General features: G+C 34.5%; 1 protein-coding gene across 19 annotated transcripts in view; it reads left to right on the forward strand.

The window, feature by feature from the left end:
* Positions 1-12065, forward strand: part of Ufd4 (ubiquitin fusion-degradation 4-like) — a 465356-nt gene that overhangs the window by 306198 nt on the left and 147093 nt on the right. The window lies entirely within an intron of this gene.

Consider the following 12065-nt stretch of genomic DNA (forward strand, 5'->3'; position numbering starts at 1 on the left):
TCCCTATTAGAGGAATCAAACATGAAAACAGCACTATTTGCAGATGATATAGTTTTGTGGACTTCCGGATCTTACAGACATAGAGATGCAATTCAAAATTCTGCTCTTAAAGCTCTAAATCAACTACATGAATGGAATACATCAAATTTGATGACACTCAGTTTAAGCAAAAGTAACTACCAAATATTTTCACTTGGTAAAAAAGAAAGAGAATTCAGTATCCAATACAATGGCCAACACCTTCCTAGGACTTATGAATCCAAATATCTTGGAGTTATTTTCGATATTAAGTTAACATGGAGCAACCATTTGAAATACATTTCTGAAAAAGCTCGTAAAAGATTCTCCCTTCTAAAAAGACTAGCAGAAAAGAAATGGGGATGCTCTAGGAATACTTTGAACACTACATACAAAATGTTTATACAGCCAGTGCTGACATACTGCGGAGAAATTTTAATTACTTCACCTTTCATAAACGAAATAGAATATGTTCAAAACCAAGCTCTCAGACTCATTACTGGTGGAATCAAAACAACTCCAATAGATTCTATGAGATTCCTCACTAATATTAACAGCATCAAAATGACAATAGAAGAAAAAGCACTGATTCAATATGAAAAACTTATTAGATTACCAGGAAACAATTGGCATTCATACAGTCCTCTCTGTAGATTGAAAACTCAAAAGTTTCATATCCATTGTTCAAGAATTAAAACAGAAAATCAATATCCCGAATTTAAAAGAAAACCTACAAATTAAACCAAACCCTTTAACTCTATTAAATATGGAATATAATCTAAATTTAAGAGAAGAAATACTGAAATCAGAAGTAAACACTGAAATACTAAAACAATTGTCTTTAGAGACAATTAATATTAGATACCCTCCACAAAACTGGCTTCGTTTATACACTGACGGATCCTTGATCTCCAGAGAACAAGGTGCCGGTGCAGGTGTTACGTGCTGTCTCTTCTCACTTTATAGATCTCTTGGGCATGGAACAACAAGTTTTGATGGTGAAATCATTGCAATAAGGGAAAGTCTCAGGAATCTTCTATGCCACATCAGTAAATTTAAAAATGCAGTTATATTGTCAGACTCCAAAGCAGCTATTCTATCAATAGTCTCTAAACACACACCTTCATCTCAAACAGCAGAAATAACTAAAATGCTCTCTCAATTATTATCACTCAATAAAATAATTGTATTCCAATGGATACCATCCCACTGTGGAATCCTGGGAAACGAGAATACGGATGCTTTAGCAAAGAAGGGCAGCACTGCTACTTACAGACCTGTTACTAAATCTACATATTACTCTGTGAAAAGATTTATTAAATCTACGTACTTAGACTTCAACAAACAAAATTTGATAACACAATCCCATGGGAAAAAAATGGAACTCTCTGCATCAAAATCCACAGTTGATTCCCGATTTACCACGAAAATCGTCTGTAGCTGCATTTAGATTGGCAACAGGCCATGATTGTTTGGCCAAACACCTGCATAGAATTGGAATATATCAGTCCCCTAACTGCCCATTGTGCAACTCAAACCAAGAAATGGATTCGGAACACCTCAAAATCTGTGCTTCAGTGGCTGGTCGTGATAATATCTTTGAAAAATATTGGAGTGCAAGAGGTCAAATGACTTTATTGTCAAACGCCTGGCATTAGAAAACAACAACAACAACATATCTACGTCACAATTCATCCAGGACTAAGATTATCAAATGAAAGAAATGAAAAGCAGGGCATGATAGCATGACACATGTGAAGCTTATTTTCAATATTTTATGTAATAGACTTAGTAGGTATACAATAAAAATTAATACAAAACTGTTAGTAATTAATTTAATTAACTATTTAACTATGCAGATTATAAATGCTGTAGGCTATATACAGGTTAACAGTCTATAAGCATCTGTCTGTGTCAAACAATTTTCTTCTCCATTTTGCTATTATGCTTCTGCCAATCCTTTCCATTGCATTTTTTTATCAGTCTCCTCCATCCTTGTAGTCCGAGGTCTTCCACTTGCCTTGAGGGATTTATTCCAACATCTGTCTTGCAATCTCTCCTCCTCCATTCTCAGAACATGACTGTACCAGATTAACTGTTTGCTACAGATATAGTCCACTATATAATCTTTGTATTCCATTTTTCTTCTTATTTCTTCATTTCTCACTTTATCCAATGTTGAACAGCGAGTGAACCTTCTGACGAATGACTCTGGATCCCACTGACTATCCAGATTATCAATAATTGCTTTGAATGTCATGTAATTCTTCATAAATGTTGTTATTGTCGACACAGCTCTTGAATGAAAATACCAACGTGTTGTATTTGCATGAGGCACCCTGAAACCCTTTTCTGTTAAAAGAGTCGTACGTTTAGATGATTTGTTGAAGAAGCTATGAAATGCCACAAGGTAATAAATGAATATGCACATCCTTAATGGTCTGAGAGCCATGCAATAATACAAGATTTAATTGATGTCCGTAACAGTGTAGGAAGAGAGCATTCAGACAGACTTGCTTAATCAGCCCTTGCATCCCTCTCTTCTCGGCAGCCATTACCACAGCACCATGTTTGACTGACCAATTTCGAATTAATGTCCCAGTTTTTCAAAACATTTAAAATTATTTCAGACAGACATTTAGCAGTTTTACCTGTAGATACATAAAAAAAAAACCTATAAACCTCTCCTCTACTCTGTCAGCTATCAGCATATGATTCTTAGCAGACTCTTGCATGAGACATTCCATGTTTTGTCCGCTTGTACATATACAAAGCAAGCTTCTTTAATTTCTCTCTGAATCTGTTCATTTAGAACTGACGTGATAATCTCAATCAGTTCATTTTGGATGTCTGGCAAAGTGCCTTTGAAACAAGGAGAAGAAGAAAAGTGGTCCTTCATAAATTGTTCTTCCTGTGCAGTATAGTCTAACAGTTCTAAAAAAATTGCCCTTATTGTTTGACTCTGACCTTTCTCTGTGTCCCCTGAAAGCTAGTTCTTGTTTTCCTAAGAAAGCTACAGCTTGAACAAGACGACCTAATATTTTGCGATTAGCAGACACTTTTTCATTGTGTTTAATGGCAGACAAACTTGCAGCTTCAGATAAAACATGTTCAATTCGTGTGCCCCTCTCCAGTAGTTGAAACAATTTCCTATTATGAATATGTCTTTTAGACGCTTCATGTTTGCATGCTTTCCTTTAAATATTCTTTACACTTGGTATTCCTTCTTCACTCCACTCTCTTTCTCCCCCAAACAATAGACATACAAACCAATACAACTTATTTTGGGTATGACTGCCGGTTAAACAATTAAATTTGTCATACCATGATGTTTGAAATGTTCACTTTTGTCTCTTCTCATGCAAGATAATGTCAAGTTCAGGAGTTTGGTCTTTTACTTTTTAATTCGCACTTTCTTTCGTAAGACAGTGTCGAAACCGACATTTTTAATAAATAGTCGACCAAATCGATAGAATCGTCCATACTTTCAAAACAATTAAAATCATAATATTTTAACACTTATGCCACTGCAAACGACCACACATACGAACAACACACGAAACAGTCCAAGCACTACTAAGCTTGGTCAGTGAACAGTGAGTGAGGAATATTGGCATATTCAGCCGACCATTTCCCACTCCCATTGTCACTTCAAGAGAGCAGGTAGTTAAAGACTAAACCCTCAAAAACAGAATCTAATCTCAGACGCTGCATCTTATGCCCTTTATGCAAAATAAATAAACCTGTCTTCCTTCAGGGGGCAGGTCAAAATTCAGTGCGAAAAGCTATATAACTCACACTTGAATGAGACTAGGAAGAGTCCAGTCTTTACTCAACTGTACTGCCACATCAAATAATTTCAAGTCTGCCTAATTACATAGCACATGAGTTGGACACTATCGTAGTTTATTTATTTATTTATATAAGACAACCCCCACATACGCCTACCATAGATTGAATACCACTGGATTAGACTATTAATCATGAGGTTAGTGGATCGAGTATTGTTTTTACTATTTTTAGTTTTTATTTGCTTATCATTCTTTTCTTTTTCAGTATTCTTTTATTGTTCTTATGTTTTTGCCAGTTACTTCATTCTTATATTTATTTTATCATCGCTCTAGCAGCTGAATAAATGACAACCTTATCCTGATAATTAATTAATCAATTTTCGAGTTTTTGTAATGCACTTTACAAACGTGTATTGAACAGTATTTTTTTGCACGATAGTATATTTTGAAAATTACCAGCCTCATGGTCTAATGGTCAGAGCTTCTGGCTATAGTTCATGAGGTCCCGGGTTCGATTCCCGGTTAGAGCACGGAATTTTTCCTTAAAGGGGATTATTCCTGTGTTCGTCCATGGTCTGGAATTTAGGTTAAGCTTAGATTTAAGACCTCCCTGGCACCACATTATCATAATCATCCTATCACATCATCGGGGTAATGTAACTCCGCCTTCCAGGCGCCCCAACCTCTGAAGTGGGTTACAACTAAGCCATGGCCAGGAGAGAAGACCAGAAATGTCGAAAAGACAACCTGGTGGCATTGGATAAAAAAAATATATATATATATATATATATTTTCGGTCGATAGACTCTTTTCAGTAGACTCAGTCTCAAAGTTCCCCTTGACGCTACTCTACTGATAGCAATATTTTTGTTTCACTATATTGATACACTACTGCAGCAGTGCTGTGTGGTGGAATGAGTTATAATTCCGTTTATAAACACAAATTTTAAATTTGCTATATGGGTATTCCATCGTTCTGGACTTGACTCTGGGACTACATTTTTCAAGTTCAACTTGTTAATTACGTTTATTCCTGTGATATTTTTAGGGGAAAAAACATGACAGATATTCTTGAATCTGCCCTCTTTCGATAGAGAAAAAAAATAGTTTTATGATCAGGTAGCGACAAAAATTTTGGGTCAAACTTTCGTTCTGGACATGATGCATTTCAGACACATTTGAAAAACCTAAATCTCTGCAAATTTTTAAAGATTTTTCAAGATTTATTTTAACACTTTTCGGAACTTTATACCAAGAAAACTTCGCCAGAAAATAAATGAAATGTGCGTTACAGACATGATGGAAGAAATTTGTTCCGGATATGACATCTGAAAATGCCCTTATAAAAGTTATAAAATTGTATATTTATATTTCTTATTTTTTTGTATTCGACAGATATTGGAGAAAAATTGGGAGTATAAGGGTACAGTACAGCTGTCAAAAGAAAAAGTGGCCACTCTCCTGAAACAAAGTTCCCTTCGGGTATCTTCGCTACAATTCGGAGACAGGCGATGTTATGTGTTGTTGGACCACGTTGCCTGATATCTACAGTTATAATTGAAGTATTCTGTGTGTTATTCGGTAGCGTAATGGTAGCGTTCAGGCCTCTTATTCATGAGGTCCTGCGTTCACCTACAACCTCGTGCTTTTTATGTTCTTTTTTGTTCTGTTTTTGAGAGAGACAAACTATACATAAAAGCTCCTTTCTCTTTTACCATTATTTTAGTAATTAATACATTATGCCATGACTTTATCATTATGATATTGTGGCTGCAAATGGAAAGAAAAAAAATTTTATTCTCAATAAAAATGTCTTTTGTGGCATAAACAAAACAAATTTACCTGGCGTCGGCCTTAAAACATTCAAACAATTAAGCGTTCAAAAAACAAAACAAAAAGCCACAATTCAATATTTACTCTATCTTCCTCTTATCTCGATCATCTTGCAGTCTAGTGGGCATGGAATTGACTAGTCTTTGCAAATAGCGACTGTTCTTAGACACGATATTCCAGGCATTCTGAACATACATACATAAGTGTTCTGCCCATGGGCAGGTCTTTCATTGCAAACCCAGCAATCCAATCTTTCCTATTTTCTGCCTTCCTCTTAGTCTCTGCATATGACCCACATATCCTAATGTCGTCTATTATTCTTTTCTCTTTCTAATCAGTTTCAGCATCATTCTTTCTTCACTCACTTTTTCAAACACAATTTTATTTCTTATTCTGTCTGTCCACTTCACACACACCGTTCTTCTCCACATCCACATTTCAAATGCTTCAATTCATTTCTCTTCTTTTCGTCGTAATGTCCATGTTCCTTCCCCATACAATGCCACACTCCACACAAAGCACTTCACTAGTCTCTTCCTTAGTTCTTTTTCCAGAGGTCCGCAGAAGATCCTTCTTCTTCTAATAAAAGCTTCCTTTGTTCATGTTTGCAGTTTTTCTTGGGAAGGATAGGTCTAAATGCGGTAACATCCCGTTCCTTTCCGCACACCACTATCTCTTTCGCATCTTATTAAATTCTAGGGGGCCCAAGCGTGGAGATGAGGAGAGTGAATTTGACTAATTGGGCCCTCCGGACTTCACTGAAAGTCACGGCAAGGGTTAAATATTAATTCTATCAGGATGTTTGACCCTATCAGAGACCGGGAAATCTCAATTAGCCTTTGCCCCCCGCATCCTGGACTAGCTTCTACGAATCATCAGAAAATCTTGGAGTGTGATTGGGCCAATTTTTCCGAAAATGTTTCCACACTTTTGCCCTCGTAGCTCAGCGGACGAACGTCGGAATTTAATGTCAACGTCTCAGGTTCAATTCCTCGTTACTCCTTTTCATTTTATTGTGGTTCAAGATAGTATAATGTAATAATACAAAAAGAAAAACTAATACCAGTATTATGTAACTGGATTTTTCCAAACCTAATATTAAATTTATGTTATTTATATCGCTAAAGAACGATTACAATATAAATAACTTTAATATTATTTATACAGTATCACTAAAGAACGATAACAGAATATAAATTATAAATATTGGTTTGTTTAATTAATATAAGATATTATATAATACGTATTTAATTATCTAAATAAAATAACCTATTTTACAAAGAAAATGGTTATTTGTGTTATAATAATTACTTACATAAAATACAGATTATTTATATTGCGAAAGAACAATAACAATATAAATAACTTGAATATTATTTTATAATGCTAATGAAAAAAAACAGAATATAAATGATAACTTGAATATTATTTATATCGCTGAAGAACGATAACAGAATATAAAAAACGTGAATATTATTCATATCGGAATTTCAGAGATTTATTACAGATGTATTTAAGAAATTGTAGAAGAATAGTGATTAGTAACAGTGTCCTATTTATTCTTCTTGGAGCCAAATTTGTAACTTTTAAAAGTGTGGTTACTATGTTGAAGTGTATGTGTTGTAACGGATGCTTGATTTGTTATGTATGTGAGTCAGTTATGGGATGCTTGATGTCGTCGCAATGTCGTAATTATAGTTTGATTGTGTTTGTGTGACTATTGTGTATTAATTTATTATGTATGGTACGAAAAGCTGCATATGTGTGTTATAGAAGTGTTACTTTTTTTGTTTGTTTCAAATTGATACCTGATATTTGTTTTGCAATCGCAGTGCCTAATTTATGGATTGTTTATGTTTTGTTTACGTTGCCTAAGCTAATTTAATTTTATTTTTATTTCTCTTTATGCTTATCTTTTTTGTGTACAAAACTATAGCCCTAACATACATATGTAAAATAGGGCTAACCCCCATTGGAGATACAATAGTAATAATTATTATTCATATCGTTATAAAATGATAATAGAATACAAATGATGACTTGAATTTTATTCATGTCTCTAAAGAACGATAACAAAATATAAATAACGTGATATCCATAAAGAACGGTAACTGGATATAAATGATAATTTGAATATAATTTACATCGCTAAAGAACGATTAAAAAATAAAATGAAAACTTGAAGAAGGCCCGAACCCACAACCTTTGAGTCATTAAACAAACACTCTACCACTGGTCTACGAGGCGCAGATATGGAACACTTTCATAGTTCCGGAACTGCTTGTACAAGCACATGCATCGTGTAACATCGCCACGACCCTAAGTGGACTTTGAAAATATTCGCTGTTCATGAGTGCGGCCACTTTTTTTTTTTTTGACAACTGTACATCAGTTATTCATAGATTTCAAAAAAGCATGTGACTCAGTTAAGAGAGAAGTTTTATATGATATTCTTATTGAATTTGGTATTCCCAAGAAACTAGTTCGATTAATTAAAATGTGTCTTAGTGAAACTTACAGCAGAGTCCGTATAGGCCAGTTTCTATCCGATGCTTTTCCAATTCACTGCGGGCTAAAGCAGGGAGATGCACTATCACCTTTACTTTTTAACTTCTCTCTAGAATATGCCATTAGGAAAGTTCAGGATAATAGACAGGGTTTGGAGTTGAACGGGTTACATCAGCTGCTTGTCTATGCAGATGACGTGAATATGTTAGGAGAAAATCCACAAACGATTAGGGAAAACGCGGAAATTCTACTTGAAGCAAGGGTTGGAAGTAAATCCCGAAAAGACTAAGTATATGATTATGTCGCTTGATCAGAATATTGTACGAAATGGAATTATAAAAGTTGGAGATTTATCCTTCGAAGAGGTGGAAAAGTTCAAATATCTTGGAGCAACAGTAACAAATATAAAGGAAATTAAACATAGAATAAATATGGGAAATGCCTGTTATTATTCGGTTCAGAAGCTTTTGTCATCTAGTCTGCTGTCAAAAAATCTGAAAGTTAGAATTTATAAAACAGTTATATTACTGGTTGTTCTGTATGGCTGTGAAACTTGGACTCTCACTTTGAGAGAGAAACAGAGATTGAGGGTTTTTGAGAATAAGGTTCTTAGGAAAATATTTGGGGCTAAGAGAAATGAAGTTACAGGAGAATGGAGAAAGTTACACAACGCAGAACTTCACGCATTGCATCCTTCACCTGACATAATTAGGAACATTAAATCCAGACGTTTGAGATGGGCAGGGCATATAGCACATATGGGCGAATCCAGAAATGCATATAGAGTGTTAGTTGGGAGGCCAGAGGGGAAAAGACTTTTGGGGAGGCCGAGACGTAGATGGGAAGATAATATTAAAATGGATTTGAGGGAGGTGGGATATGATGGATTATTCTTGCTCAGGATAGGGACCAATGGCGGGCTTATGTGAGGGCGGCAATGAACCTCTGGGTTCCTTAAAAGCCAGTAAGTAAGGAAGTATATTTCATAATATGATGTTATAATATCTGCAGTGCTCGGTAAAAGTGACATAAGTCAGTTTCCACAAACCTTTTTTGATAATTTTTTGACAACTTTGGAACATGTGCTCACTTGGAAAAAAATACATAAGTATTTCTCCCATTACAATAATTCATACAGAAAAAATATCAAAACGACATAAACCAGTGTAAGTTGTCAATAAATTATCAAAAAAGGTTTTTGGAAACTGACTTATGTCACTTTTCCCAAGCACTGCAGATATTACAAGACATTAAGATTGCACTAACAATGTGAAAAACCTGACTTAGGTGTGTACAATTTTAAAAAACACTTTTGTTAACAAATTAGGCACTTCAAATACAAAATTGACTTATGGACTTTAATTACTTTCAATAGCTCGACTGTCATATAGTAATTTGTATACTGTATTATTCTCAAATTTCAGTACTACGAATTCACTGGAAGTGTTATGACTTATTTTATTTAAAATATAACGAGACTTGTTTTAAGTTCATTTTTCAAATATGTGAGACTGAAAGTGAAAAGGGACCTCTTGTCGAAAATTTAAGATTGAGAGTTTGTTATTTCTAATTCAGCATTGAATTCTGAAAAATGTATTGAAATTTTTACTTTTCCGGCAAAAGGTCCCTTTTTGCTTTCTGCCTCACATATTAACCTACTTATTTATTAATACATCCGCCTGCCATAACAGATGACCATATAGGTCCGGAAAACAATTTCAGAAAAACACATATATGAAATAGAGAGAAATAAATATATCAGTATATTAAGTAGTAATCAAGTGCAATATATAATTTAGAAAGTTAGAAATTTAAACATTGTATAAATGTTTATGGAAAATACCTGTGGATTTCTTTAAGATATTTAAACAAATATGTTTAATATCTTGGGATGTCATATCATATTGCTTTAAGATGTTAGTAGTATGTATTTATATGCCGATCCATGGGCACCAAAAAGCAAACCCCTCACCTCCCATGTGTAATCAATTGCATTATATCTCTCACTCAAGAGGAACACATGGGCAGTAAATGACTTGTTTTTCTTGATCAACCGCTAAGGCTTGAGATACATCCTTATCGAACCATGCAGTTGGATCCAATATTACTGCCTTTTTCGTCTTGTCTATTAAGAGCACTTATATCTGCTCGTCTGTTACTGCCATCCTCAGATATACAATGTACTTCATGTAGTTAAAGATTTTTATTTTTCCTTAAATGTGAGGCAATATAAGAGCGAACACTATGATGACGTACATTGCGCAATAAATCTCCTTTAGAACATAATCCTAGCACATGACCAAGAGTCTGTCTTCTCACATCTTGTTCTACACTGTTGTGAAGTTATTGTTTTCCCTGGTACTGATCTCAGTGCTGCAGTATTGCATGACATTTAAATGGCAGTGGTCCATTCTGATGACGATAATCCTTTTCTGTTACTCATCCAAGAATTTACTTTTGATTCATCGTGGAAAAATGATACTCCTTTTCCTTTATGCTGAAGACTAGTCCAAGCATTGAAGGCTTCCTTTTGTAAATGTTTTCTAGTTTGACTTCAAATGCCAGATATTAATGTATTTGCATTGAGAAATATGTTTATATAGTACAACGCCTTATCCTATGACCTATTCCTATAGGCTCAATATAATGTAAATTTTCATGTATCAAAGGTATTCATTCGTATTTGTCTCACATTTTCCCACAGTGAACTAAGAGATGTTAGTTGCATTACCTTTGACTTCTTCCTAGCGATGTCAGTTACATTACCTTTGACCTCTTTCTCGGTGATAAGCAAATATTTATCCCTTTAATTTCTGATGACGTAAGTCTAGCACATGCTTGTTCAGAGCAACAGTAGTTGTTTGTAAACCTCTTCACCATTCCCCTCACACTGTCTACAGCACCTTGCAATGAATGGCCACTGAATAAGCTCCATTTAACAATGTGCCTACAGTTTATGGTTCTCAAATACTTGTACATAAAATTGAACTACTGTTTGAATTGTGAGGCAGCTCCATCTATGAAGAAATGAAATGTGTTAATGTTTCTCTATTACTTTGAATTAAAAGTATGTGATGTTTAGTCAATGAACAAAGATACTGCAAGCTTGTTATGAGATAAATAATCCGACATTGGCATAATTCACTTTCTATCATTTAGCCACAATACAGCTGTGAAAATTGAAATTTTATCCTGACACAAATGTGCACTGTGTACCTCATCTTGGTATTAGACTGTGTAGTTTTCCGCGAAATCTATCTGTATTACCACGTTTTCACCATCAGCACAATTACAAATTTTCCTTAAATGTAACAACTGTTGCTTTGTCAAAAACGAATGAATGATGGATGACCTTGGGCAGCAACGTTTTCCAATATGTCTACGATCTCATTTAAGGTACCGTTTCTTGCTGCCTTTACTGTTTTTCATCTTTAAATATCAATTCTTCCGAATTAACATCTGTATCGACATGGACTAAGCTATATTTACACTAAAAAATTTTCAACATTTCAGTGCTCAGAGACGGACAGTAGACTAAACTACGGTAAAGATCAGTTTCATTTATTTCCGTGTATCATATATCGGTTTGTTTCTTTTCCATTTTTCATTAATTTGATTTCTTTTTGTTATTTGATACTCAGTTTAAATATTATGCATTATTCGTGATGGATGTATAATTAACTCACAACAAAATTTCTCTAACAAGAAATTCCAAATTGTAAGAAAGTATTTCTCCTTCCATTTCTCTTTTATTGCAAGTTTCTTTGGATTTCTTTATTGATTTCGATAATGACATGCTGGAAACAACCCAATCAACTATTGATCCTGCCTTATTTACATGAACAATGTGTACCTTGAATGAACTAGTGGTAGATAAGAAAAGGTGAGAAGTGAATTATTGCAGATTTAACATGA

Source organism: Periplaneta americana, chromosome 15, assembly GCF_040183065.1.
Source record: "Periplaneta americana isolate PAMFEO1 chromosome 15, P.americana_PAMFEO1_priV1, whole genome shotgun sequence".
Taxonomy (NCBI): domain Eukaryota; kingdom Metazoa; phylum Arthropoda; class Insecta; order Blattodea; family Blattidae; genus Periplaneta; species Periplaneta americana.